We start from the raw sequence: 25,763 nt of genomic DNA on the forward strand, positions 1-25,763 counted from the left end.
ATATTATGTTGTGTCTATTTTGTACTATTTGTGTTGCGCTGAATATTTCAAAAATAAATCCGGATAAACTCAGTACTTGAGTCGTCTTTTTACTCTTAGAGTATTTTTATTTTATTTTTACTTCTACTTGAGTAATTATTATCTTACAGTAACAGTACTTTTACTTGAGTCATTTATTTGGCTTCTCTACCCACCTCTGCATATTATACGAGGACATTTTGGACAGTTGTTGACAGTATGACGTCATACTACATAATGACATATCTGACACTGAGTCACTTTTTTGAAAACATGTACATGTGTTTACTGCGGAGCAGGACGTCACATTAGCAGCAGCTAACCTGCTACTGGCCAGACTAGATACTCATTCTGAACAGTTTTAATGGTCTATTGACAGTTTGTGTTGAGGACATTCTTTGACATATGTGGACAATTTAAACTTAAATTTAAACGTTTTTGAGGACATACTACACTCGGAAACGACATATTTGGACAGCTCTGACGACATACTGGCCGTTTCTCAATACTCAAGTAAGCAAGTATGTACTTGCTTACTTGGGAAGTATATACTTGAGAAGTACGCTGGGAGTATATACTTGCCAAGTACGGGAGTACACAAGTATGTGGTTGTTTCTCAATACTGAAGTATGCAAGTATGTATGTATTGTTCTGTTGTTTAAATGGTGGCTGGCGCCAAGTGCTGCAGCCTCATTACCGCCACCTACAGTGTTGATAAATGAACATATAAAATACTTTTAATAAATGCATATATATGTTGTTATTATTTTTACATTTTAAATATTTAACTTCATTTATTAATTTATTTCTATTAAAATATACAATACAAATAATAAAATGTGGAAAATAGATATATTACAGCATTGTAGAGTAGTATATATATATATATATGTATGACATATATGTACGTGTAGAAATATATACTTCTCTACATACTATACTATACATATCTAATATTTACATATTATATTTAAATACAGATACAATGACCGTGCGACTTTAATATAAATCTAACATTCAAAGTTAAAATAAATAAAACATTAACAATATACAAACCTTCAAACTTTCAGGTCAAAACGTTTCCATTAAAAACAAAATAACACGTCAACAACAAATCTATGGATCACACCGAGCATCTAATGACAGCGACGTCTGAGCCAGCGGATCATTTCATCAGGACAGGCCGAGGTAACGCTGCTCTGTGCCCGCCACAGTGAGCGCCGAGCGTCCGCAGAGGGGGAGCTGATCACCTCCGACAAACGTCGCTGCCAAACTATAAATACGTCATATCTTCATACACAGACCACATGTTTGAATTCTAAATGACTCATTTCTCGCCTCAACTGATGTTAAAACTTTGTTCCGGGACACAGAAAAATATTTATTTCAGATTTATATTTGTATTATTTGCTGCTATGCTCCGCCGAAATGTATTCTGGGATACATGGCCATCGCAAGTACGCTTAAGTCACCTCCGATGCAGAAGATGGGCGGAGCGAGAACACTTCCGGGTTTGAGAACCGTCCTCGCTGTTCGCTTACTTGAGAATTGGAACAGCACTTGGACTGAGGCTGATGACGTTTTCGCAAGTACGCACAAGTATGGATATTGAGAAACGGCCACTGTCACATTGACAACACACGTGTGTTTGCTGCGGAGCAGTGACGTCACGCTAGCATTAGCAGCTGTAACCTGAACACCTGTGGTCGGATGTGAACAGAGCGTCAACAGAGAATCTAAGAAATGTGTGGATCATTTTAAACAGCAGTTACCACGTTTGTTCACATGATTGTCCACATGTTAGTTCCCGCTGCTTCTCGTTTCTGTCTCTGCGCAGAAGAAGCTCCGCCTCCGACAAAGGAAGTGGAACATTCCAAATAGATCGACACAGAGGGGGGGAGTGGAATGTACCAAGTCACGGAAACTACATAAAGGCTTTTAAATCAGTGTGTGTTTGTGCAGGAGCAGCTCCACCCAGTGCCGGCCCTGAGTAATTTGGTGCCCTAGGCAAGATTTTAGTTAGCGCCCCCTTCCCCTAGCACATACTATAGTATTTTGTCCAAAATCAGTCAGAAAAGTCATACTATAGTATGTCTTCCAAAATAGGTCAAAAAAGTCATAGTATAGTATTTTGTCCAAAATCACTCAAAAAAGTCATAGTATAGTATGTCGTCCAAAATCAGTCAAAAAAGTCATAGTATAGTATGTCGATCAAAGTCACCTGAAAAAGTCATAGTATAGTATGTCTTTCAAAATCAGTCAAAATGTCATAGTATAGTATAGTATGGCGTCCAAAATCAGTCAAAAAAAGTAATAGTATAGTATGTCGCCCAAAATCACCTAAAAAAGTCATCACAAAAAGTATGTCGTCCAAAATGTCATAGTATAGTCAGTCAGTCAGTCATCATCTACCGCTTTATCCTCCACCAGAGGGTCGCGGGGGTGCTGTGCCAAGCTACATCGGGCATCTCAGCTACATCGGGCGATAGGCGGGGTACACCCTGGACAGTCCGCCAGTCCATCGCAGGGCCACACACAGATAGAGACAAACAACCATTCACTCTCACACTCACTCCAATGGTCAATTTAGAGTGTTCAATTTACCTAATCCCCACATTGCATGTTTTTGGACTGTGGGAGGAAGCCGGAGAACCCGGAGAGAACCCACGCACACACGGGGAGAACATGCAAACTCCATGCAGAAAGGCCCTTGTTCCAACCGGGGCTCAAACCCGGGTCTTCTCGCTGCAAGGCGAGAGTGCTAACCACTACACCACCGTGTGGCCCTCATAGTATAGTATGTCATCCAAATTCAGCCAAAAATGTCATAGTATAGTATGTTGCCCAAAATCAGACAAAAAACTCATACCATAGTATGTTGTCCAAAATCAGTCAGAAAAGTGATGGTATATTATGTCTTCCAAAATCACTCAAAAAAGTCATAGTATACTATGTCTTCCAAAATCAGCCAAAAAAGTCATAGGATAGTATTTTGTCCAAAATCAGTCAGAAAAGTCATACTATAGTATGTCGTCCAAAATCAGTCAGAAAAGTCATACTATAGTATGTCGTCCAAAATCAGTTAAAAAAGGTCATAGTATACTATGTCTTCCAAAATCAGTCAAAAAAGTCATAGTATAGTATTTTGTCCAAAATCAGTCAGAAAAGTCATACTAAAGTATGTCTTCCAAAATTACTCAAAAAAGTCATAGTATATTATGTTGTCCAAAATCAGTCAAAAAAAGTCATAGTATAGTATGTCGTCCAAAATCAGTCAAAAAGTCATACTATAGTATGTTGTCCAAAATCAGTCAAAAATAGTCATAGTATAGTATGTCGTCCAAAATCAAACCAAAAAGTCATAGTATAGTATGTCGTCCAAAATCAGTCAAAAAAGTCATAGTATAGTATGTCGTCCAAAATCAGTCAAAAATTCATACAATAGTTTATCATCCAAAATCAGTCAAAAAAGTCATAGTATAGTTCGCGTCCAAAATCGGTCAAAAAGGTCATAGTATAGTATGTCGTCCAAAATCAGTCAAAAAGTCATAGTATAGTATGTCGTCCAAAATCACCTAAAAAAGTCATAGTATAGTATGTCGTCCAAAATCAGTCAAAAAAGTCATACTATAGTATGTCGTCCAAAATCACTCAAAAAAGTCATAGTATATTATGTCGTCCGAAATCGGTCAAAAAAGTCATACTATAGTATGTCGTCTAAAATCAGTCAAAAAAGTCTTACTATAGTTTGCCATCCAAAATCAGTCAAAAAAGTCATAGTATAGTATGTTGCCCAAAATCAGACAAAAAACTCATACCATAATATGTCGTCCAAAATCAGTCAGAAAAGTCATAGTATATTATGTCTTCCAAAATCACTCAAAAAAGTCATAGTATATTATGTCGTCCAAAATCGGTCAAAAAAAGTCATAGTATAGTATGTCGTCCAAAATCAGTCAAAAAAGTCATAGTATACTATGTCTTCCAAAATCAAGCAAAAAAGTCATAGTATATAGTATGTCTTCCAAAATCAGTGAAAAAAGTCATAGTATAGTATGTTGTCCAAAATCAGTCAAAAAAGTCATAATATAGTAAGTCGTCCAAAATCTGTCAAAAAAGGCATACCATACTATGTTGTCCAAAATGGGTCAAAAAAGTAATTGTGTAGTATTTCTTCCAAAATCGGTCAAAAAAGTCATAGTATAGTATGTCGTCCACAATCAGTCAAAAAGGTCATATTATAGTATGTCGACCAAAATCACCTGAAAAAGTCATAGTATAGTATGTCGTCCAAAACCAGTCAAAAAAGTCATAGTATAGTATGTCGTCCAAAACCAGTCAAAAAAGTCATAGTATAGTATGTCGTCCAAAATCGGTCAAAAAAGTCATAGTATATTATGTCGTCCAAAATCGGTCAAAAAAGTCATAGTATAGTACAGGGGTGGCCAACCAGTCAGAGCCTAAGAGCCACATTTTTTTACTGTGTTACCGCAAAGAGCTACATCATACACATGGGCACACATGAATATCGCCTCATCCCTTCCTCACACACACACAGACCTCTGCTTAGCCAGATTTATTGTAAATGTCACACACCAACATGATAATGACAGAATTTGACTTCTATAGACCACGGGCCAGTCATTTTCAACATTGAACATTGTGTGTACTGTCTCACACACACAAACTCTCAGTTCAACCAAGTCCACAAACAAAAATATAATAATTAAAATATCTTTTTTCTCTTACTGTGCATGTTGCTTAGTGGGACTTCTGGCATTCCTTGCCTTGAACAATCCTCTTCAGATCTGGCTTGTATTCAGTTGTTGCCACTCGAAGCAATTCTTTCACATGGGTGTCAGTCAGAACAGATCGATGCTTTGATTTCACGTGTTTCAGGGTAGAAAACACAGACTCGCAGACGTATGTTGACCCAAATATTGACAGTATCTTAAGCGCAGCCCGTTTGACATTGGGGTATTTTTCCATTGGCACACTTTTCCAGAACTCAATGACCCCTTCCCTTAAAGCAGGTTTCAGTTGGTCCTCCTCACAAAGATCGATAATCTCCAACTCAGCCGCAGCCTCATCTGTGACTAGCGGGGCTTTCAAACAGTGCGTCTCCACATTAAATGGGTCAACGAGGAATGCAATCTGTGGCCTTTTCAGTTGTAGATCACGGAACCGGGTCACGAAGCTTTCGTGCAGGTTTTCAACCAGTGTTGCATATCTAGCTCTTTTCTTATTCAGGGCGACGCTGGTGACTTGCCCGCTGGCTTTTAGTAGAGTGGGACAATGCGTTAAATCTCCCTTTTGAATATGTGCCTTGAACAGCATCAGTTTGTTGACAAACGCAAACACACTTTGCACCAGATCAGGCAGCATTTTTAACTTACCCTGCAGGGTCAGGTTCAGTCTGTCCAAGTGACACAGCATGTCAACCAAAAAGGCCAAATCCATAATCCACTCGTCCTTCTTTTCCATGAACAGTTTCACGGCATCCAAAAGCTCAAAGAAGCGAGAAAGTACCTTGCCTTTTGATAGCCACCTCACAGTGCAGTGCAGCGGCAGGTCACCTGGAAGCCCTTGGTCCAGCTCAGCGATAAGATTCTTGAATTGCCTGTGGTTAAGCGCATGTGTACGGATGTAGTTGACGATTTCCATCACAGGCTTCACGACGTTGTCTAAATTCAATGATTTAGACACGAGTTGCTCCCTGTGGATGATGCAGTGGAAATTCCAAAACTCGGGAAATGTTTGGTCAGCTTTGCACAGCCCCACAAGCCCATTCACAGACCCGATCATGGCTGGCGCTCCATCCGTGGCTATTGCAGTTAGTTTCTGTATGGGCAGATTTGCTTTCGCAAATACAGCCATCATTGTTTCTTTCACATCTATGCCACAGGTTCTGTCTTTTAATGGCACAATATCAAGGAGTTCTTCTTTGATCACACAATCGTTTGACACAGATCGTGCAAATATTGCCAATTGAGGCTTGTCTTGTATGTCACAACTCTCATCCAATGCGACACTAAAATACTCATATGCTTGAAGGGCAGAGTGCAACTGTGATTCAATAGTCGTGTTAATGTCCGATATTCTGTGTTCAACAGTGTGGCGGGACAGCTGGACTTCTGATACCATTCGTTTTAGCTTGTCGTTTTCAGGAGACAAGATTTCAACAACGTCACTGAGGCACTTTTTAACGAACTCCCCTTCATTGTATGGCTTTTTAGCCCGTGCAATGTTCCAAGCCAGTTGATACGATGCAAGCGTTATGGTCTCTGAGGACTTCGTAAATTTGTGGAAAAACTGTTTCTGCTTTTCTGCCTGGCTTTTCAAAGTGACCAACTTGTGCTTGCGAAGTTCAGTTCCTTTTGGAAATTCCTGGTCGATGTTAGCATGGAGTGAGCTGAAATGGCGCTGAAGATTTGACGCTTTGAAATGCGCTAATGATGCCTGGAATATAAGGCAGAATGGCTTGCCATTACGCTCAACAAAAAAATATAAACTCTCCCATTCTGTTAAAAACGTCCTGTGTTCATCTTCATATTTTCGTTTGGCTGTGCATTTTTTCCCTGCCATTTTGAAGGCGAACTGGACACAAATTGTTTACTCAAAAGATCTTGTCCCTACTGGGAAACTTTGCCGTATTTTCATCTAACGCGCATGCGCGTTTGGCGAAAGTACCGTATTGAACTCAAGCGAAGCGAACACGCACATTAAAAAAAACACAAACCCAAACTTCGATATGAACGTTAGAGCCGCATGAAACCAGGCAAAGAGCCGCATGCGGCTCGGGAGCCGCGGGTTGGCCAGGCCTGACATAGGTGGTGGGAATGTCTGATTTCTGTATTAGTATGATCTGTCTTGTTACTGTTTGTTTGTAGTTTAGACCTGTATTTGTGATATGCTTTGATTCTTACTGTTTTGTTTTGAATGGGATGTTTTAATATGAACATTTAATAAAAACACTTTTATTATTATTATAATAGTATGTTGTCAAAAATCAATCAAAAAATCATAGTATAGTATGTCGTCCAAAATCATTCGAAAAAGTCATCGTATAGTATGTCGTCCAAAATCAGTCAAAAAAGTCATAGTATAGTATGTCGTCCCAAATCATTCAAAAAAGTCATAGTATATGTCGTCCAAAATCATTCAAAAAAGTCATAGTATAGTATGTCGTCCAAAATCATTCAAAAAAGTCATCGTATAGTATGTCGTCCAAAATCAGTCAAAAAAGTCATAGTATAGTATGTCGTCCAAAATCAGTCAAAAAAGTCATAGTATAGTATGTCGTCCAAAATCAGTCAAAAAAGTCATAGTATAGTATGTCGTCCAAAATCATTCAAAAAAGTCATCGTATAGTATGTCGTCCAAAATCAGTCAAAAAAGTCATAGTATAGTATGTCGTCCAAAATCAGTCAAAAAAGTCATCGTATAGTATGTCGTCCAAAATCAGTCAAAAAAGTCATAGTATAGTATGTCGTCCAAAATCAGTCAAAAAAGTCATAGTATAGTATGTCGTCCAAAATCAGTCAAAAAAGTCATAGTATAGTATGTTGTCAAAAATCAGTCAAAAAGGTCATAGTATAGTATGTCATCCAAAATTGGTCAAAAAAGTCATAGTATAGTATGTCGTCCAAAATTGGTCAAAAAAGTACATTTAAGCAGACACTTTTATCCAAAGCAACGTACAAAAGAGAACTCAAAACCTCAGAGAGGTTGCAGCTTTAAGCCCCAACACTTATAATAGACACTTGATTTGCAATGCAAATCAATAAGAAATATAGAGAGTTTCCCCTATTGCTGTAGAACCCATTTGTTAACATGTGTACTTTACATAGGTGTGTGAGTAAACCTGCTGATGCTGGGGCAGCTGGTGCTGGTGGTGGTGCTGGTGGGGCTGGTGGTGCTGGTAGTGGGGCTGGTGGTGCTGGTGGTGCTGGTGGTGGGGCTGGTGGTGCTGGTAGTGGGGCTGGTGGTGCTGGTAGTGGGGCTGGTGGTGCTGGTAGTGGGGCTTGTGGTGCTGGTGGGGCTGGTTGTGCTGGTGGTGCTGGTAGTGGGGCTGGTGGTGCTGGTGGTCAAAAAAAAAATCAGTCAAAAAAGTCATAGTATAGTATGTCGTCCAAAATTGCTCAAAAAAGTCATAGTATAGTATGTCGTCCAAAATCAGTCAAAAAAGTCATAGTATAGTATGTCGTCCAAAATCATTCAAAAAAGTCATCGTATAGTTTGTCGTCCAAAATCAGTCAAAAAAGTCATAGTATAGTTTGTCGTCCAAAATCAGTCAAAAAAGTCAAAAAAGTCATAGTATAGTATGTTGTCAAAAATCAGTCAAAAAGGTCATAGTATAGTATGTCGTCCAAAATTGGTCAAAAAAGTACATTTAAGCAGACACTTTTATCCAAAGCAACGTACAAAAGAGAACTCAAAACCTCAGAGAGGTTGCAGCTTTAAGCCCCAACACTTATAATAGACACTTGATTTGCAATGCAAATCAATAAGAAATATAGAGAGTTTCCCCTATTGCTGTAGAACCCATTTGTTAACATGTGTACTGTACATAGGTGTGTGAGTAAACCTGCTGATGCTGGGGCAGCTGGTGCTGGTGCTGATGGGGCTGGTGGTGCTGGTGGGGCTGGTGGTGCTGGTGGTGGGGCTGGTGGTGCTGGTAGTGGGGCTGGTGGTGCTGGTAGTGGGGCTGGTTGTGCTGGTGGGGCTGGTAGTGGGGCTGATGGTGCTGGTGGTGCTGGTAGTGGGGCTGGTGGTGGTGCTGGTGGTGCTGGTAGTGAGGCTGGTGGTGGTGCTGGTGGTGCTGGTAGTGGGGCTTGTGGTGCTGGTGGGGCTGGTTGGGCTGGTGGTGCTGGTAGTGGGGCTGGTGGTGCTGGTGGTCAAAAAAAAAATCAGTCAAAAAAGTCATAGTATAGTATGTCGTCCAAAATCGGTCAAAAAAGTCATAGTATAGTATGTCGTCCAAAATCGGTCAAAAAAGTCATAGTATAGTATGTCGTCCAAAATCAGTCAAAAAAGTCATAGTATAGTATGTCTTCCAAAATTGGTCAAAAAAGTACATTTAAGCAGACACTTTTATCCAAAGCAACGTACAAAAGAGAACTCATAACCTCAGAGAGGTTGCAGCTTTAAGCCCCAACACTTAAAATAGACACTCGATTTGCAATGCAAATCAATGAGAAATATAGAGAGTTTCCCCTATTGCTGTAGAACCCATTTGTTAACTTGTGTACTGTACATAGGTGTGTGAGTAAACCTGCTGGTGCTGCTGGTGGGGCTGGTGGTGCTGGTAGTGGGGCTGGTGGTCAGTGCCGGCCCTGAGTAATTTGGTGCCCTAGGCAAGATTTTAGTTGGCGCCCCCTTGCATCGCAGCAGTCAATTTCACAATCAACTTTCATACAATCACACAGAAACTGCATGTGTGTATTCAAGATTTTATTTCTTTGAGTAAAAAATATCACACCAAATAAAAACTAAAGAAAGAAACAAGTGATAAAATTAAAAAGTGTCACTGGGCTGTGCAGAGGTAGATGGGACAGCAGCACCTGATGCTGTGTCACTGGGGGTGGTACTGAAATATTTTAAAAGTGCATCTGAAGAGAGAAGAGAAGTATATGTGACGACTGCATGTTACATTTTAATAAAAAAACAGATGCTTGGTGTGCTATACATGAGACTAATATAGACTAATAATGAAAATGTGATGAGATTCATTCAACTTTATTGTCATTGCAATGCAATTCAGTCTAACCAGAGTGCAAAAACCAGTAAAGTGCAGTGAAATGAATATATATGTATATATAGCCTATGAATGATATGGGAAAGCTAAGGTATGAAATATTAACAGTAATACACTTTAACTGCACTTTAACACTGATGTAAACTTTAACAAACATAAACTGTGACACATAAAACCAAAGGCTTACAACCACCCTATTACAAAGGGGATGGACAACTTAAAGCATTTTAACTGACATACAAGCAGGAAAGACACCTGTAAAATAACACCTGAACAGGCCTAATGTTAAGTTTCCAAACGTCCCTGATGAATTTAAGGTGGAGTAACATTAACACACGTCGACTCAGCTATTTATTGATTATTAAACAATGTTGCTATCGTCTGAAGTAAGCTAGCAAGCTAACACTCTGCTCCAACATCCAACAACGGTAACTACGATGCATTATTTAATAATCTTTGCTATGACTTTATGTCGCTGTGGGCTTGTATAATATTTCGAAATAATAGTAATAATGGCACTGGTAAAAAAAAAAAAAAAAAAGTATTTATAATTAAAAAAAAATAATTTTTTTTTTTTTTTCCTCCGTTTTCGGCGCCCCCTGCGGATGACGGCGCCCCTAGCATTTGCCTATACTGCCTATGCCCAGGGCCGGCTCTGAGCGAGGACATGAACGTTGATTAATCACAGGTGGAGCTGCTCCTGCGCAAAGACACACTGATTTAAAAGCCTTTGTGTACTTTCCGTGACTTGGTACATTCCACTCCTCCCCTCTGTGTCGAGCTATGTGGAATGTTCCACTTCCCTTGTCGGAGCTTCTTCCAAGCCGAGACAGAAACAGGAAGAGGACGAGGAGCAGCGGGAATAAACACATGGTAACTGCTGCTTAAATGTGAGCCACACATGTCTTAGATTCTCTGTTGACGCTCTGTTCAAACCTGCTGTTAACATCCGACCTGAGCGATCCGATCACACGTGTTCAGATTACACCTGCTACTGCTGCTAATGTGACGTCACTGCTCCTCAGCAAACACACGATCACCGTGTAACCATGTACGTGTGTGTTTTCAAAAAACTGACTTTGTGTCAAATATGTCATGATACAGTATGATGTCAACAACTGCCTCTTCATACTGTCCATAATGTCCAATAATATGTCAACAAAAAGTTAAAATATGAACTGTTTATGTAAATATAACTGAGTATATCGATTATTTAGTAAACTGTCCAAAATGTCAAACAATGTCCTCAACAAAAAATGTCAACATACCATTTAAACTGTTGAGTATCTAGTATCTAGAATATCTTAAAAAAAAAAACCTGTTCAGGAGCAGTGGTTTCGTAGAATAAATAAAAGTGCCTGTGTTGATATGGACCAATATATAGTTGACAATAAAAACCTTTTAATGTATTTTACTCACATTTCTTCACTCATTTACTGCAATGACCACATTTGGACACTCTAAACTGGATACTACTTTGTCTCATCATGTCCCATGACTGAACACCTACAAACAGCTGCAGTTAAAGACACAGTTCATGTGTTTTCAAGCATCGTTGAATGAGGTCATTATCATCAGAATTTAGGGCAATAAGAGAAAAAAAACCCAAGCCATGACTTTACAGTGAAGAGTAAGAAGAGGCTTTCACCAGTGCTGTCACTTAATACATCAGAATCCTTAAATGTTGAGATTTTAGAAATGTTTTTAGGATTTTTAAAGTCCTTTACAGTGTAACTCATCTACAGCATTGTTTGCAGCAGGTGCAGGAGGACCTGGCTGACCTGGAGGAGGACGAGGACGAGGACGAGGAGCAGCACGGACAAATGTGTGGTAACTGATGCTTAAAAATGATCCACACATTTATTAGATGTTCTGTTGATGCTCTGTTCACACCTGCTGTTAACATCTGATCCGAGTCATCCGATCATAGTTGTTCAGATTACACCTGCTACTGCTATTGCTAATATCACGTCAAATGATGATTCTCAAATGTCTTTTTTTATCCACCAACCAAAAATTATTCAGTTTTAATTCCTTCTTTGTTACAAGGAACAATGAAACCGGAAAATGTTCAACATTTATAATAAAAAACAAACAATTAATCCATTATTAAAGTATTTGACAATTCATTTAGTTATCGTTTAATAATGCTGTAATCGTTGCATCCCTACTTTATATATATTTTTTTTTTAAATCATCAGAGACATCATATGATTTATTGCGATACTTGCAAAATCATACATTGTGATACACTGACACAACAGTGCCAGTGAAAGTGACCACTTGGCACCATCTAGTGGACTGAAAGGTTCATTTATTTTGTTTATTTGTAATGCTAATCCACAAAAAAGTTTGACGTTTATTTATAACATCAGTTCAAAACATTGTTATGGAACAAACCATGACTCTTTCACCTGTCATTTCATCACCTCACACGGACGACGTTAACAGCACTTGTCAACAGAGAGTTTAATGTGTGCACATCATTTTTACATTGTTAACAGGTGAAAACTAGGGACCACTCAAAGTCACAAAATTCTATCAATAAATACACCATTCAATAATGACTACAATGTGCCATTCATTCATTGATTCAAATTGGAATGAAATACATACACGTCTTATTAAATGTGACATTCATTCATTCATTCATTCAAATACCAATTCATTTGATGTAAAAAACAACATATAGAATGACTTGACTGTTGAATGAATGATTTCATGGTCCTGTGTTGCAGTGCATCATCAGTTGATTTGATGCTGATGGGTGACTTTGACACGTTAAATCAATTCATGATGCACTGCAACACAGGACCATGACATCATTCATGTCAAAGTCAAGTCATTAGATATGTTTTGTGGTATTTGAATGAATGAATGTCACATTTAATAAGACGTGTATGTATTTCATTCCAATTTGAATCAATGAATAAATGTCACATTGTAGTCCTTATTGAACGGTGTAATTATTTATTGAGTGAATTTTGTAACTTTGAGCGCTCCCTAGTTTTCACCTGTTAACAATGTAAAAATGATGTGCACACATTAATCCCACAGAAGTCTAATTGATGTGCTGATCATTTTTAAGCATCAGTTGCTGGACACCGGTACCCCGACTGTGTGGTCAACAGTCCAGAGAGTGGACCCCTGTCATTTTGTTTTTGTGATTTTATGGGATTTCTTGGGAATTTTCTGGGGAAAAAATGTGAAATAAAATGGCATAACCCCCTGTTGTTACCAGTGTGGGGAGCCGGGGGAGCACAGCCCAGCCCCGGCCCCAGTTTGGCCCCGGCGCCAGTTTGGCCCCGGCGCCGGGGCCAAGTGTTCGGAGCATGCTGGATTTGAACCAGCCACAGCCGGACTGGCACAACCTCCTCGCGGTTGCGAACCAACCCACCACGCCACAAACCCTTTGGAGGTTTGGGATGGAGCTCCGGGCGTTTTTCACTCTTCACTTTGGCTGTGGAACCTTAAACGTTGAAGTATAAAGGAACTGAACTCTCCACGTCAGGACTGAAAGGCAGCTCTCTAACCAGTTGAGCTAACTGTCCACACTCTTCGTTATGTTTTCTCAGACTTATTTACACTCTGCGTTGAATAGCATGCCTAAAAATTCACTTCATCCAAGTTTCGAACCCCTGACCTGAGGAACTCCAGTCTTTCTCTTAACCTTGTGAGCTATTTGTCCTCACATGGTGTGTGCCAACCTTTGAAAGTCTTTCAATAATAGAACCCATGACTTCAAAAAAACATCAGACTGATGAAATATTTTAGAACGTTTGTCCCCAAAAATGGACAACGTTGTTGGTGTAGTGGTTAGTGCTCTTGCCTTTGAAACAAGACTTTCAGGATTCAAGACCCATTTGGAAGAAGTAACTTTCTGGAGTTTTTCATGTTCTCCTTGTGTGTGCGTGGCTTTTCTCCCGTTTCTCTGGCTTCCTCCTACAGTCCATCAATCATCTACCGCTTTGTCCTACACTGGAGGGTTGCGGGGAGTGCTGTGCCAAGCTCAGCTGTCATAGGGTGATAGGCATGGTTCACCCTGCACTGTTCGCCAGTCCATTCAAAACATGCAGTACGGTGATGAGGTAAATTTCTGCTTAAACATTGACTTCATGTAAGATTCGAACCCCTGACCATAGGAACGCCAGTCCACATCTGAACCGTGTGAGCTATTTGTCTTTGCATGCTTTTTCAATCAATTTGGAAGTCTTTCAATAATACAACCCATGGCTTCAAAAAAATGTCAGACTGATGAAATATTGAAGAACGTTTGTCCCCAGAATTAGACAGCATGGTTGGTGTAGTGGTTAGTGCTCTTGCCTTTGAAACAAGACTTACAAGGTTCGAGACCCAGTTTGAACAAGTATCTTTCTGGAGTTTTTCATGTTCTCCTTGTTTGTGCGTGGCTTTTCTCCCGTTTCTCTGGCTTCCTCCTACAGTCCATCAATCATCTACCGCTTTGTCCTACACTGGAGGGTTGCGGGGAGTGCTGTGCCAAGCTCAGCTGTCATAGGGTGATAGGCGTGGTTCACCCTGCACTGTTCGCCAGTCCATTCAAAACATGCAGTACGGTGATGAGGTAAATTTCTGCTTAAACATTGACTTCATGTAAGATTCGAACCCCTGACCATAGGAACGCCAGTCCACATCTGAACCGTGTGAGCTATTTGTCTTTGCATGCTTTTTCAATCAATTTGGAAGTCTTTCAATAATACAACCCATGGCTTCAAAAAAATGTCAGACTGATGAAATATTGAAGAACGTTTGTCCCCAGAATTAGACAGCATGGTTGGTGTAGTGGTTAGTGCTCTTGCCTTTGAAACAAGACTTACAGGGTTCGAGACCCAGTTTGAACAAGTATCTTTCTGGAGTTTTTCATGTTCTCCTTGTTTGTGCGTGGCTTTTCTCCCGTTTCTCTGGCTTCCTCCTACAGTCCATCAATCATCTACCGCTTTGTCCTACACTGGAGGGTTGCGGGGAGTGCTGTGCCAAGCTCAGCTGTCATAGGGTGATAGGCGTGGTTCACCCGGCACTGTTCGCCAGTCCATTCAAAACATGCAGTACGGTAATGAGGTAAATTTCTGCTTAAACATTGACTTCATGTAAGATTCGAACCCCTGAACATAGGAACGCCAGTCCACATCTGAACCGTGTGAGCTATTTGTCTTTGCATGCTTTTTCAATCAATTTGGAAGTATTTCAATAATACAACCCATGGCTTCAAAAAAATGTCAGACTGATGAAATATTGAAGAACGTTTGTCCCCAGAATTAGACAGCATGGTTGGTGTAGTGGTTAGTGCTCTTGCCTTTGAAACAAGACTTACAGGGTTCGAGACCCAGTTTGAACAAGTATCTTTCTGGAGTTTTTCATGTTCTCCTTGTGTGTGCGTGGCTTTTCTCCCGTTTCTCTGGCTTCCTCCTACAGTCCATCAATCATCTACCGCTTTGTCCTACACTGGAGGGTTGCGGGGAGTGCTGTGCCAAGCTCAGCTGTCATAGGGTGATAGGCGTGGTTCACCCTGCACTCTTCGCCAGTCCATTCAAAACATGCAGTACGGTGATGAGGTAAATTTCTGCTTAAACATTGACTTCATGTAAGATTCGAACCCCTGACCATAGGAACGCCAGTCCACATCTGAACCGTGTGAGCTATTTGTCTTTGCATGCTTTTTCAATCAATTTGGAAGTCTTTCAATAATACAACCCATGGCTTCAAAAAAATGTCAGACTGATGAAATATTGAAGAACGTTTGTCCCCAGAATTAGACAGCATGGTTGGTGTAGTGGTTAGTGCTCTTGCCTTTGAAACAAGACTTACAGGGTTCGAGACCCAGTTTGAACAAGTGTCCTAATGCGTGGAGTTTTTCATGTTCTCCCCATGTGTGCGTGGCTTTTCGCCGGGTTCTCTGGCTTCCTCCCAACAACATGCAATATGGCGATGAGGTTAATTGGTCACTCTAAATTGACCAATTGAGTTCTGTGAATCTGCTATTGAAACACTTGTAAATGTGTTGAAAGGTTGTTAGTCTCTAAAACTCCATGCACAAAGAATCTTGTTGCAAGCTGGGCTTGAACTAGGAACCTCTCGCTTCAAAGGTAAGAGCACTAACCACTATCCCAACCACGTTGTCCATATTCGGGGACAAACGTTCTGAAATATTTCATCAGTCTGACATTTTTTTGAAGTCATGGACTTTATTATTGAAAGACTTCCAAATGGTGCGAAAAGCTTGCAAAGACAAATAGCTCACACGGTTCAGACTTGGGCTGGCGTTCCTGTGGTCAGAGGTTCGAACCTTACATGAAGTCATTGTTTAAGCGGAAATTTACCTCATCACTGTACTGCGTCTTTTGAATGGACTGGCGAACAGTCCAGGGTGAACCCCGCCTATGACAGCTGAGCTTGGCACAGCAGCCCCCACGACCCTCCAGTGGAGGACAAAGTGGTAGATGATTGATGGACTGTGGGAGGAGGCCAGAGAACCCGGAGAAAAGCTGCGCGCACACACAAGGAGAACATGAAAAACTCCAGAAAGATGCTTGTTCCATATGGGTCTCGAACCGAGGTCTTCTTGTTTCAAAGGCAAGAGCACTAACCACTACACCAACCACGCTGTCCATGATGAGGGACAGATGTTGTTAAATATTTCATAAGGCTGAGGTCTGTGAAGTCATGAGTTCTATTATTGAAAGACTTCCAAATTGGACAAAAAAAGCATACAAGGACAACTAGCTCACATGGTTCGGACAAGGACTGTCGTTCCTATGGTCAGGGGTTCGAATCTTACCTGAAGTGGAAATTTACCTCATCACTGTATTGCATGTTTTGAATGGACTGGCCAACAGTCCAGAGTGAACACAGCCTATCACCCTATGACAGTTGAGCTTGGCACAGCAGCCCCCACGACACAGTGGTAGATGATTGATGGACTGTGGGAGGAAGCCAGACAATGTGTAGAAAAGCCACATTCTCACACGGGGAGAACATGAAAAACTCCACAAAGATCGTTGTTCCAACTGGGTCTCGAACCAAGGTCTTCTTGTTTCAAAGGCAAGAGGACTAACCACTGCACCAACTGTTTGGGCTATTAAGGAGGACATGTATCGTTAAATACCTCATTAGTCTGAGGTCTTTCTGAAGTCATGTTTGTGCTCATCTGTTATTGAAAGTCGTCCAACGTTGAAGAAGAAGTGTGTGAGTACAAATAGCTCACGTGGTTCAGACAAAGACTGGAGTTCATGAGGTCAGAGGTTCAAATCTTAGATGAAGCAACTTTTTAAGTCCAATATTCTACACAGAGAGTGAATAGGTGTGAGAAAACCAGAGGAAAAGCATGGACAGTTAGCTCAGCTGGTTAGAGAGTAGCCTTTCAGTCCTGATGTTGACGGTTCAATTCCTTTATAGGTCAAGGTTTAAGGTTCCACAGCCAAAGTTAAAACTCAAAAACGCCCGGAGCTCCATCCCAAACCTCCAAAGGGTTTGTGGCGTGGTGGGTTGGTTCGCAACCGCGAGGAGGTTGTGCCAGTCCGGCTGTGGCTGGTTCAAATCCAGCACGCTGCGAACACTTGGCCCCGGCGCCGGGGCCAGACTGGGGCCGGGGCTGGGCTGTGCTCCCCCGGCTCCCCACACTGGTAACAACAGGGGGTTATGCCATTTTATTTCACATTTTTTCCCCAGAAAATTCCCAAGAAATCCCATAAAATCACAAAAACAAAATGACAGGGGTCCACTCTCTGGACTGATGACCACACAGTCGGGGTACCGGTGTCCAGCAACTGATGCTTAAAAATGATCAGCACATGAATGAGACTTCTGTGTGATTAACGTGTTCACATCATTTTTACATTGTTAACAAGTGAAAACTGGACGAGTCAAAGTGGCAACATTCAATCAATAAATACACCATTAAATAATGACTCACATGTGTCTCACATTCATTCATTCACATTGGAATTAAATACATAAATGTCTCATTATTAAATGTGTCATTCATTCATTCATTCAAATACCAAATTCATTTGATGTAAAAACAACATATAGAATGACACACATCATTATTTAATAGTGTATTTATTGATTGAATGTTGCCACTTTGACTCGTCCACAGTATTCACTGGTTAACAATGTAAAAAATAATGTGAACACATTAAACAGAGGCTCTGTTGACAAGTGCTGTTAACGTCCGTGTGAGGGGATGAAATCACAGGTGAAAGAGTGATGGTTTGTGTGCTAAACACAAGTTTAAATGCGACGAGTCTCTGATGCGTCTCCAGTGTCTGACGTGAAACTGCGTCGATACAATAGTGCGACTTTTCCAGCTAATGTTGTTGTGGTTGCTACGGTTACACACAGGATGTGACGCTGTTTGAGAGAATTATTAGTAGAAAAACTAATACAGTGAAATATGGCGTATTCTTTTTTTTAGTGTATAGTTTTTTTTAACTGATGTTACAAATAAACGTCATTAAAAATTATTTTAATTAAATAAATGAACATTTCAGTCCACTAGGTGCTGCCAAGTGCTCACTTTCACAAGCGCTGTTGTCTAAGTATATCTCATGGTGTCTGTGATGATTATTTAAAAAAATATAAAACAAGTAGAGATGCAACGATAACTGCATAATTAAACCATTACTAAATTTATTGTCAAATACCTTAATAATCGATGAATTGTTTTTTTTTTTATTACAAATGTTGAACATTTTCCGGTTTCTTTGTTCCTTTTAATAAAGAAAGTGAAATGAAAGGTGTGTGTGTTTACATGTGGAGCAGTGACGTCACATTAGCATTAGCAGGTGTAATCTGAACACCTGTGATCGGATCCCTCAGGTCAGATGTTAACAGCAGGTGTGAACAGAGCGTCAACAGAACATCTAAGAAATGTGCGGATCATTTTTAAGCAGCAGTTACCACACACCTGTCCCCGCTGCTCCTCGTCCTCCTCCTGGTCCTGGTCCTGATCCTGGCTCCGGCTCCTGGTCCTGGTCCTGTTCCAAACAAAGTTGTAGATCAGTTACAAAGACTTTAAAAATCCTGAAAACATTTGTAAAATCTTAATATTTAACAGAGGATTCTGACGTATTTAGTGACGGCTGTGAATGGAATCACTTGAAAACACATGAACTGTGCCTTTAACGGCAGCTGTTTGCAGGTCTTCAGTCAGAGGACATGATGAGACAAAGCAGTGTCCACTTTAAAGTGTTCAAATGTGCTCACTGCAGTAAATGAGTGAAGAAATGTGAGGAAAACACAGAAAAACCTTTTTATTGTCAACTATATATTGATCCATATCAACAAGGACACTTTTATTTTGAAATTCTGCTAAACCACTGCTCGTCAACAGTTTTTTTTACTTAATCTGCCCCCTACTGGCCAGACTAGATCCTCATTCTAAACAGTTTTAATGGTATAGTGAATTTTTTTTGTTGATGTACTATATTTGGACATTTTTGACAGTTTACTAATAATGAAGATATTTTTTTAGGACATACTAGGACACTTTTAGACAGTTCATAGTTTAACCTTTACACCACTATAAATACATGAGTAACTTTTTGGATCTTTTTGTATTTTTTTTTTTAACGTACTTTTACTTTTTCTTGAGTATATATTTGAAGAAAGAACGTTACTTTTACGCCGTTCCATTTGGCAAAGTGACGGTCGTTACGTAATTTTTTAAAAATCTTTTTTTATTACATGCGCAATCTATTTCTCTTCCTATTTTAAAGGCTGTATTTATTGTTTTATTTAGAATATTATTATTTAACATTTGAACATTTTATATTATGTTGTGTCTATTTTGTACTATTTGTGTTGCGCTGAATATTTCAAAAATAAATCCGGATAAACTCAGTACTTGAGTCGTCTTTTTACTCTTAGAGTATTTTTATTTTATTTTTACTTCTACTTGAGTAATTATTATCTTACAGTAACAGTACTTTTACTTGAGTCATTTATTTGGCTTCTCTACCCACCTCTGCATATTATACGAGGACATTTTGGACAGTTGTTGACAGTATGACGTCATACTATATAATGACATATCTGACACTGAGTCACTTTTTTGAAAACATGTACGTGTGTTTACTGCGGAGCAGGACGTCACATTAGCAGCAGCTAACCTGCTACTGGCCAGACTAGATACTCATTCTGAACAGTTTTAATGGTCTATTGACAGTTTGTGTTGAGGACATTCTTTGACATATGTGGACAATTTAAACTTAAATTTAAACGTTTTTGAGGACATACTACACTCGGAAACGACATATTTGGACAGCTCTGACGACATACTGGCCGTTTCTCAATACTCAAGTAAGCAAGTATGTACTTGCTTACTTGGGAAGTATATACTTGAGAAGTACGCTGGGAGTATATACTTGCCAAGTACGGGAGTACACAAGTATGTGGTTGTTTCTCAATACTGAAGTATGCAAGTATGTATGTATTGTTCTGTTGTTTAAATGGTGGCTGGCGCCAAGTGCTGCAGCCTCATTACCGCCACCTACAGTGTTGATAAATGAACATATAAAATACTTTTAATAAATGCATATATATGTTGTTATTATTTTTACATTTTAAATATTTAACTTCATTTATTAATTTATTTCTATTAAAATATACAATACAAATAATAAAATGTGGAAAATAGATATATTACAGCATTGTAGAGTAGTATATATATATATATATGTATGACATATATGTACGTGTAGAAATATATACTTCTCTACATACTATACTATACATATCTAATATTTACATATTATATTTAAATACAGATACAATGACCGTGCGACTTTAATATAAATCTAACATTCAAAGTTAAAATAAATAAAACATTAACAATATACAAACCTTCAAACTTTCAGGTCAAAACGTTTCCATTAAAAACAAAATAACACGTCAACAACAAATCTATGGATCACACCGAGCATCTAATGACAGCGACGTCTGAGCCAGCGGATCATTTCATCAGGACAGGCCGAGGTAACGCTGCTCTGTGCCCGCCACAGTGAGCGCCGAGCGTCCGCAGAGGGGGAGCTGATCACCTCCGACAAACGTCGCTGCCAAACTATAAATACGTCATATCTTCATACACAGACCACATGTTTGAATTCTAAATGACTCATTTCTCGCCTCAACTGATGTTAAAACTTTGTTCCGGGACACAGAAAAATATTTATTTCAGATTTATATTTGTATTATTTGCTGCTATGCTCCGCCGAAATGTATTCTGGGATACATGGCCATCGCAAGTACGCTTAAGTCACCTCCGATGCAGAAGATGGGCGGAGCGAGAACACTTCCGGGTTTGAGAACCGTCCTCGCTGTTCGCTTACTTGAGAATTGGAACAGCACTTGGACTGAGGCTGATGACGTTTTCGCAAGTACGCACAAGTATGGATATTGAGAAACGGCCACTGTCACATTGACAACACACGTGTGTTTGCTGCGGAGCAGTGACGTCACGCTAGCATTAGCAGCTGTAACCTGAACACCTGTGGTCGGATGTGAACAGAGCGTCAACAGAGAATCTAAGAAATGTGTGGATCATTTTAAACAGCAGTTACCACGTTTGTTCACATGATTGTCCACATGTTAGTTCCCGCTGCTTCTCGTTTCTGTCTCTGCGCAGAAGAAGCTCCGCCTCCGACAAAGGAAGTGGAACATTCCAAATAGATCGACACAGAGGGGGGGAGTGGAATGTACCAAGTCACGGAAACTACATAAAGGCTTTTAAATCAGTGTGTGTTTGTGCAGGAGCAGCTCCACCCAGTGCCGGCCCTGAGTAATTTGGTGCCCTAGGCAAGATTTTAGTTAGTGCCCCCTTCCCCTAGCACATACTATAGTATTTTGTCCAAAATCAGTCAGAAAAGTCATACTATAGTATGTCTTCCAAAATAGGTCAAAAAAGTCATAGTATAGTATTTTGTCCAAAATCACTCAAAAAAGTCATAGTATAGTATGTCGTCCAAAATCAGTCAAAAAAGTCATAGTATAGTATGTCGATCAAAGTCACCTGAAAAAGTCATAGTATAGTATGTCTTTCAAAATCAGTCAAAATGTCATAGTATAGTATAGTATGGCGTCCAAAATCAGTCAAAAAAAGTAATAGTATAGTATGTCGCCCAAAATCACCTAAAAAAGTCATCACAAAAAGTATGTCGTCCAAAATGTCATAGTATAGTCAGTCAGTCAGTCATCATCTACCGCTTTATCCTCCACCAGAGGGTCGCGGGGGTGCTGTGCCAAGCTACATCGGGCATCTCAGCTACATCGGGCGATAGGCGGGGTACACCCTGGACAGTCCGCCAGTCCATCGCAGGGCCACACACAGATAGAGTCAAACAACCATTCACTCTCACACTCACTCCAATGGTCAATTTAGAGTGTTCAATTTACCTAATCCCCACATTGCATGTTTTTGGACTGTGGGAGGAAGCCGGAGAACCCGGAGAGAACCCACGCACACACGGGGAGAACATGCAAACTCCATGCAGAAAGGCCCTTGTTCCAACCGGGGCTCAAACCCGGGTCTTCTCGCTGCAAGGCGAGAGTGCTAACCACTACACCACCGTGTGGCCCTCATAGTATAGTATGTCATCCAAATTCAGCCAAAAATGTCATAGTATAGTATGTTGCCCAAAATCAGACAAAAAACTCATACCATAGTATGTTGTCCAAAATCAGTCAGAAAAGTGATGGTATATTATGTCTTCCAAAATCACTCAAAAAAGTCATAGTATACTATGTCTTCCAAAATCAGCCAAAAAAGTCATAGTATAGTATTTTGTCCAAAATCAGTCAGAAAAGTCATACTATAGTATGTCGTCCAAAATCAGTCAGAAAAGTCATACTATAGTATGTCGTCCAAAATCAGTTAAAAAAGGTCATAGTATACTATGTCTTCCAAAATCAGTCAAAAAAGTCATAGTATAGTATTTTGTCCAAAATCAGTCAGAAAAGTCATACTAAAGTATGTCTTCCAAAATTACTCAAAAAAGTCATAGTATATTATGTTGTCCAAAATCAGTCAAAAAAAGTCATAGTATAGTATGTCGTCCAAAATCAGTCAAAAAGTCATACTATAGTATGTTGTCCAAAATCAGTCAAAAATAGTCATAGTATAGTATGTCGTCCAAAATCAAACCAAAAAGTCATAGTATAGTATGTCGTCCAAAATCAGTCAAAAAAGTCATAGTATAGTATGTCGTCCAAAATCAGTCAAAAATTCATACAATAGTTTATCATCCAAAATCAGTCAAAAAAGTCATAGTATAGTTCGCGTCCAAAATCGGTCAAAAAGGTCATAGTATAGTATGTCGTCCAAAATCAGTCAAAAAGTCATAGTATAGTATGTCGTCCAAAATCACCTAAAAAAGTCATAGTATAGTATGTCGTCCAAAATCAGTCAAAAAAGTCATACTATAGTATGTCGTCCAAAATCACTCAAAAAAGTCATAGTATATTATGTCGTCCGAAATCGGTCAAAAAAGTCATACTATAGTATGTCGTCTAAAATCAGTCAAAAAAGTCTTACTATAGTTTGCCATCCAAAATCAGTCAAAAAAGTCATAGTATAGTATGTTGCCCAAAATCAGACAAAAAACTCATACCATAGTATGTCGTCCAAAATCAGTCAGAAAAGTCATAGTATATTATGTCTTCCAAAATCACTCAAAAAAGTCATAGTATATAGTATGTCTTCCAAAATCAGTGAAAAAAGTCATAGTATAGTATGTTGTCCAAAATCAGTCAAAAAAGTCATAGTATACTATGTCTACCAAAATCAAGCAAAAAAGTCATAGTATATAGTATGTCTTCCAAAATCAGTGAAAAAAGTCATAGTATAGTATGTTGTCCAAAATCAGTCAAAAAAGTCATAATATAGTAAGTCGTCCAAAATCTGTCAAAAAAGGCATACCATACTATGTTGTCCAAAATGGGTCAAAAAAGTAATTGTGTAGTATGTCTTCCAAAATCGGTCAAAATAGTGATACTATAGTATGTCATCCAAAATCGGTCAAAAAAGTCATAGTATAGTATGTCGTCCACAATCAGTCAAAAAGGTCATATTATAGTATGTCGACCAAAATCACCTGAAAAAGTCATAGTATAGTATGTCGTCCAAAACCAGTCAAAAAAGTCATAGTATAGTATGTCGTCCAAAACCAGTCAAAAAAGTCATAGTATAGTATGTCGTCCAAAATCGGTCAAAAAAGTCATAGTATATTATGTCGTCCAAAATCGGTCAAAAAAGTCATAGTATAGTACAGGGGTGGCCAACCAGTCAGAGCCTAAGAGCCACATTTTTTTACTGTGTTACCGCAAAGAGCTACATCATACACATGGGCACACATGAATATCGCCTCATCCCTTCCTCACACACACACAGGCCTCTGCTTAGCCAGATTTATTGTAAATGTCACACACCAACATGATAATGACAGAATTTGACTTCTATAGACCACGGGCCAGTCATTTTCAACATTGAACATTGTGTGCACTGTCTCACACACACAAACTCTCAGTTCAACCAAGTCCACAAACAAAAATATAATAATTAAAATATCTTTTTTCTCTTACTGTGCATGTTGCTTAGTGGGACTTCTGGCATTCCTTGCCTTGAACAATCCTCTTCAGATCTGGCTTGTATTCAGTTGTTGCCACTCGAAGCAATTCTTTCACATGGGTGTCAGTCAGAACAGATCGATGCTTTGATTTCACGTGTTTCAGGGTAGAAAACACAGACTCGCAGACGTATGTTGACCCAAATATTGACAGTATCTTAAGCGCAGCCCGTTTGACATTGGGGTATTTTTCCATTGGCACACTTTTCCAGAACTCAATGACCCCTTCCCTTAAAGCAGGTTTCAGTTGGTCCTCCTCACAAAGATCGATAATCTCCAACTCAGCCGCAGCCTCATCTGTGACTAGCGGGGCTTTCAAACAGTGCGTCTCCACATTAAATGGGTCAACGAGGAATGCAATCTGTGGCCTTTTCAGTTGTAGATCACGGAACCGGGTCACGAAGCTTTCGTGCAGGTTTTCAACCAGTGTTGCATATCTAGCTCTTTTCTTATTCAGGGCGACTTGCCCGCTGGCTTTTAGTAGAGTGGGAAAATGCGTTAAATCTCCCTTTTGAATATGTGCCTTGAACAGCATCAGTTTGTTGACAAACGCAAACACACTTTGCACCAGATCAGGCAGCATTTTTAACTTACCCTGCAGGGTCAGGTTCAGTCTGTCCAAGTGACACAGCATGTCAACCAAAAAGGCCAAATCCATAATCCACTCGTGGTCCGAGAGCTCGGGATAGTCCTTGTCCTTCTTTTCCATGAACAGTTTCACGGCATCCAAAAGCTCAAAGAAGCGAGAAAGTACCTTGCCTTTTGATAGCCACCTCACAGTGCAGTGCAGCGGCAGGTCACCTGGAAGCCCTTGGTCCAGCTCAGCGATAAGATTCTTGAATTGCCTGTGGTTAAGCGCATGTGTACGGATGTAGTTGACGATTTCCATCACAGGCTTCACGACGTTGTCTAAATTCAATGATTTAGACACGAGTTGCTCCCTGTGGATGATGCAGTGGAAATTCCAAAACTCGGGAAATGTTTGGTCAGCTTTGCACAGCCCCACAAGCCCATTCACAGACCCGATCATGGCTGGCGCTCCATCCGTGGCTATTGCAGTTAGTTTCTGTATGGGCAGATTTGCTTTCGCAAATACAGCCATCATTGTTTCTTTCACATCTATGCCACGGGTTCTGTCTTTTAATGGCACAATATCAAGGAGTTCTTCTTTGATCACACAATCGTTTGACACAGATCGTGCAAATATTGCCAATTGAGGCTTGTCTTGTATGTCACAACTCTCATCCAATGCGACACTAAAATACTCACATGCTTGAAGGGCAGAGTGCAACTGTGATTCAATAGTCGTGTTAATGTCCGATATTCTGTGTTCAACAGTGTGGCGGGACAGC

At 39.9% G+C, this 25,763-nt stretch overlaps 1 protein-coding gene across 1 annotated transcript in view; it reads right to left on the reverse strand.

Moving 5' to 3' along the window:
* LOC131457998 (adhesion G-protein coupled receptor G2-like) overlaps window positions 1-21,325 on the reverse strand; it is a 40,951-nt gene extending 19,626 nt beyond the window's left edge. Inside the window, exons 1-4 of the mRNA XM_058626579.1 lie at window positions 21,052-21,325; window positions 18,699-18,768; window positions 8,606-8,908; window positions 7,883-8,098 (exon numbers count right to left, since the gene is read on the reverse strand). The gene's annotated coding sequence lies outside the window, so the exon portion shown is untranslated. The remainder of the gene's footprint in view (window positions 1-7,882; window positions 8,099-8,605; window positions 8,909-18,698; window positions 18,769-21,051) is intronic.
* Between the last annotated feature and the right edge of the window lie 4,438 nt (window positions 21,326-25,763).

This window comes from Solea solea, chromosome 4 (assembly GCF_958295425.1).
Source record: "Solea solea chromosome 4, fSolSol10.1, whole genome shotgun sequence".
In the NCBI taxonomy this organism is placed as follows: domain Eukaryota; kingdom Metazoa; phylum Chordata; class Actinopteri; order Pleuronectiformes; family Soleidae; genus Solea; species Solea solea.